The 5,161-nt window shown below is 42.2% G+C and overlaps 1 pseudogene; it reads right to left on the bottom strand.

The window, feature by feature from the left end:
• Positions 1–790: 790 nt before the first annotated feature.
• Positions 791–1,196, bottom strand: LOC110203951 (biogenesis of lysosome-related organelles complex 1 subunit 2 pseudogene; annotated as a pseudogene).
• Positions 1,197–5,161: the final 3,965 nt, after the last annotated feature.

Raw genomic sequence — 5,161 nt, 5'->3', positions numbered from 1 at the left:
GGAATTGAGAGTATGCCTATCAATTGGGGAATGGCTGAACTAAGTTGTGGTATACGAATGGAATGGAATAGTATTTTGCTATAAGAAAAGATGAGCAGGGTGACTTCAGAAAATCCTGGAAAGAGTTGTATGGTCTGATGCTGAGTGAAGGGAGCACAACCAGAAGAACGTTGTACATAGTAACAGCCCTGTCGTGCGATGACTAATTTTGAAGGACTTAACACTTCTCAGCATTGTAAGGATCTAAGACATCCTCAACGACCTCATGATGGAAAATGCTATCCACATCCAAAGAAAGAACTGTAGAGTTTGAATGCAGGTCGAAGCATAGTATTTATTTTTTTTCTTCTGTTGTGTTTTGTTTCCTCTTTCTGGTGGTTCCCCTTATTGGTTCTAATTCCTACTTACAATATCACTAATATGACAATATGTTTCTTTTTTCATCACAAAGTGTCATAAGTCATCATTTATTATTTAAGTTGAGGAACAGGTTAGGAATGGGGTGGGGGGGAGGCCTAGGGGAGAGGGAAAAAGGGAGGAGACAGGGAGAGCCTCTCCTTTGTGTCTGCTGCCGATGGGGTTGATCCTGATTTCTGAGCTTTGGTCCAGGGCACACAATGAAGCACACGATAAGATGAGGTTCTAGGGGCTACAGGTTTAGGAAACATCAAGGGGTGGCCAAAGTTACACATCCAACCAGAGGTGAGGGCTGGGATCCTCCTTGGATCAGCAGCACTGCTTCCTTTTAGAAACTGAAGTATAGTGATGTTCCATCCCACTTACTTCAGCTCTTAGGAAACATTCTTATAAAGTCTTTGTGCTAATGAATGTTTTCATCGCCTCTCTAACTTCTTGTACTTTGCTTCCAGTTTCTTTGAATGTGCATCCAACTTGTTAGCTGCCTGCTCAAGAGCTGCTACTTGCTGCTTAATTAAAGTGATCTGATCCAGAGAAGGCTGAAGTGCCGCATATTTCTGCTTTAAGTCCTTTAGGTTTCTACTTACGTTTACTGCAATATCTTTCATTTCTAGATACTTCAAGCTAGTCAGTTTGCTCATATTTTCCAGAAGTTCATAGTCTTCACTGGTGGCTGTCAGCTCACTGGTTAGGTACGTGGCCATTTTGGAGAACATGTCCTGGCACAGCCCCATGATGTCCGCCTCGGGCTCCATGGCCTCCTCAGCCATCTCCACCATGGCCTCGTCTAGGCTGGGAAGGGAAGAAGGAGAAAGGATGGGGATGGGGGAGGGGAGGGGGAGGGAAAAGGTAGGGGAAAGGATGGAAGGGGAGACAAAGGGAAGAGTGAAGAGTCAGAGAAGGAAGTAAGATATGACAATACGTTTAACAGGAATACATATGTATCGCCTATATCAAATTGTGTGCCTTCTTGGGGAGGGATGTGGGGATGAAGGGGGAGAAACATTTAAAACTCAAAAGTTTAGGGAAGTGATTGTAGATAATTCAAACTAAATTAATTAAAAATGTTAAAAAAAAAGAAAAATAATTTTTCTTGGTATTCATTATCTTGGAAACGCAGAGCTTCCCCATCCCCCTGTGTTCCTAAGTTCAATTCTTCTTCAGTAGGACATTAAGATGTAATCTCAATGGGTCTACTGCTGTTCATTCTGTTCCCTAGATGGGACTGGGAGAATGTTGATTCTTCTGTATTGTCAAAACAGGTGATGTCTCTTTGAACACGATCCCGTGACAGGGGTCACCAGGACAATCATGTTAATATGGGCTACCCTGAGAGTTGATTGTTATCCCTTGGGAAAAACTACTCCTCAAAGGGCATATAAATCTGTATTGCCCAAAATCCAATTTGAGCCAGTTCTGAACTGGCCCCCTTAGGGGGGCCCAGTTTTGGACTGAACTTCCATGCAATGCACGTCAAACCAGCTTGAGAGAAATAAAACTGTGAACCCACACACCCCAATTTCATTTGTCTCTTTCTTAGAGCTGACTATTCAAAACTGGGGTTTGGTTTTATTTGGGTTTATATTGAGTAGATGGGTGACACAGACCTGCACCTTAGGAAATTCAGTTTGACAAGTGAAAGGAGCAGGGAGAGACTTGAGGCAGGCAGATCCACCAAGAACTAGTGCAGATGTGAGGTGATGAGGTTTGGACCAGGGGAGGGTCAACATCAGAGGAGAGAGAGCATGGTTTTGGACAGATGCTGCAGAGGTGAAATTGACCAGAGGTGCTGCAAAGGTAAAATCTGCAAGAAATTTTGTTGAGGTAAACTGGACAAACCTTGGCAACAGGTTGGACGTGGGGAGTTGAGAGATATTAGCAGTCCAGGATGATGCCAAGGTTGGACAGCCCGGAAGGTGGTAGTGCCCTCTATAGTAATAGGGAAGGTGGGAGGGGGAAGTTTAGGGGGAAGACAACGAGATCTGTTTTGGACATATTGAGTTGGAAATGTCTACTGGACATCCAATTTGTGACATGCAAAAATCAGCCAGAGATGAAAGACTGAAGGTCAATGTTAGAAATAGGCTTGACACGAAAAATTTAGTATCAAGAAAATTTATTATAAAGAAAGTCCAGAGGATTTAGACGTTTCTGGCCAGAAGCGGGCTCCACCCCTCTTCAGGAGGGGGTGGGCCCTGAGTGCAAGGGAAAGTGTGCTTTTATGCAGTTGAATTCGGGGTGAAACCTCCCAGGCCCGGACTGGTCCAACCCTTCCCAGGTTACACTTTTCCTTACATGTTTGCCCTTGATATGCTCAAGTATGTTTCCCCTCCCTTGGTCATACATCCCATGACTCGTTAATAAGGTTCTTATTTTATGCGGGGTGTGTCAGATAATAGTAATGAAGTTCATTAAGCAGGCACACTAGTACTTTTCAGGTGTCCTCAGGTTGACCCTAACTGGTCTGAGCTGGCTTGACCCTTATCTTGATTTTGGGGTCTTCTTGGAACAATCCACTTACTTCCCATTGGTCAAGCCCAGCCCACCTACAGTGTACCACCTCCTGGGACCTTTGTTCTTTAAATCTCTGCATTATTCTACCTGTGGAAACTTAAGCCCTTCTAATTCTAACAATTCCCTCCTCTTCTTCTCAATAAGAATGATGTTTCCACACTTTTTGTTCCTGTTGTCTTTCCTCAAAGTGTTTTAACATTCGTTCAAATTCTTCATCAGAAGGAGAGGAATGATCATTAATTTTCTCAATCATCATCCTAACTCCACTTGATCCTGTCACCTGAATTCCCATAGCTGGTCCTATCGGGATACTTTTTTAGTTAGTGCTGTTTCTATTTCTATTAATTTTTGCACTAGTCCTTTGATACAAGGGTTGATGCAACACCTTACTTCAGTTAAAACTCCTGCAGCTAAGGTGAGAGAGGTGATGATGGATGCTGCTATTCCCTTTCATTTGCCAGACCAGGATTCTAACCATCACTTTTTAATCAGTTATCTATCAATGCCTTAGTGATGGTGCTACCTGGGACTGTGCTGCTGGGCAACATTTCATCAAGGGATTTTGGGGACTTAAAACAATATGAGAGAAGGAAGGAAAGAGTTGACTGACTCATTGACAAATTAAAAAAGGGGCAGTCCCCTTATTAAGTACAGATACAGAGACCCAAAAGTAATGATAAATTGTCCATTTAAAGCTTCAGAAGTCTCTTCTTATACTGCTGTCTGACACTCTTGACATCATCCGGTGAAGTCTTCTTGTCTAAGTGCTGTTCAAACAGTGTCCAGCAGATGCTCCTCCTGCAGAGATCCTTCTTCTTGTATCCACTCTCCTACAAGATTGATCTCAACACAATAACCAGGGCAAATAATGAAAATTAACTCAACCCCTATGTCTTCACCATTACAAGATCAAAATTGGAACTTTGTCCAGTTGTCATGTTCCAAGACATTCAAATTAAAAAAAATTAGAACCTAGCCTTACATTCTGCATTACTTCTAGTTTTATAACTTGCATTAGTTCATTATTCATTCCTATTCATATTCCTCATCAGGAGGATGAGATTCCACTAAGGAATTAATCATAGTAGTTAATTTAAAACCAGTACATATCAAATAACTAAACAATCCCAACTTCTAGTCATGTACAAATAAATAATCCTTAATTAAAGTAGATGCTTCTTTCAAGGCATTTACAAGATAAGCCATAAGCTATTCCTCCTTAACATTAATTGTAACAGACTGAGATAACTTTAACATTAACTAAGTATTAACTAAATAACAGAATAATAATTGGCCTAATTATCCCCTAATGATAGGGTAAGGGTCCAAGTCGACCCCTGCCTCTTGCTCCAGAAAGAATGTAGCTCTTATGTGTCTAAGGGCCCCAGCTCCCCATCTTCCTTTGAAAGCCCAGCCCCACTTCTTGATCTTATTGAGATGCCTCTCAAACCTCCTCCCTCCAGTTTGCTTTGTTATCTGTTCCCATTGTCCATTCAATCTCTCAGACATTCCAATCAGAATTCTCTCCTAGACCCCTTTCCCAGCCCTTCCTCTGGTCACTCAAAGTTACTCTAGTGAATGTAAGATCCACCCTGACCCCTATATAAAATGCAGACTTTCTCATGCCTGCTCCTCCTTATGGGGGTCACCTGGCCCATATGGTTTACCTCCAACAAACTTCCCCCCAGCTGAAAGACCTGGGCTGAACTTCTTCAGAAGGGACCGTTGTGCTGTGACCTTAGAGTCCCAGCACCCCAAAACCTCCAGACCTCATCATAACCATTATGAGAAATTAAAGGATCCTGAATTATACAGGAATATACTTAATTCTGAAATTCTAGGCCAAATAACTCAATCTTTTTCATCTTACTATAATAACCTCAGATGCTCCTGCATCAATCTATTGCTTAATAGATTCAATATTTATGCTTACAAACTTATGAATATAGGAATTTGCCATGAAAGAACATAACTAAAGGAAGGGAACAATGCTTCCCTAGATTCACGTCAACTCCAGGCAGAAGATATATAATGACCAGCTGCATTGAGCCAGGTTTAAAGTCTGCCAGGTGTCAGTGGGGAAATTGAGTCAGGAGAATCCTACTTCAGCCATGCAGAAAAGTCGTTCTCCCGACTTCCCATGAGAACACCTTCTTGCAGCTCATAGGTGCAGCTCACAAACCTCTTTGCGGGGTGCTGACGTCATGGGTCAGTAGCTCAATCAGTTTGT

The sequence above is a fragment of the Phascolarctos cinereus genome, unplaced genomic scaffold (genome assembly GCF_003287225.1).
Source record: "Phascolarctos cinereus isolate Bilbo 61053 unplaced genomic scaffold, phaCin_HiC Scaffold_32;HRSCAF=542, whole genome shotgun sequence".
NCBI lineage: Eukaryota > Metazoa > Chordata > Mammalia > Diprotodontia > Phascolarctidae > Phascolarctos > Phascolarctos cinereus.
The sequence above is the reverse complement of the archived record's forward strand: the minus strand, read 5'-3'. Positions and strand labels throughout refer to the sequence as shown.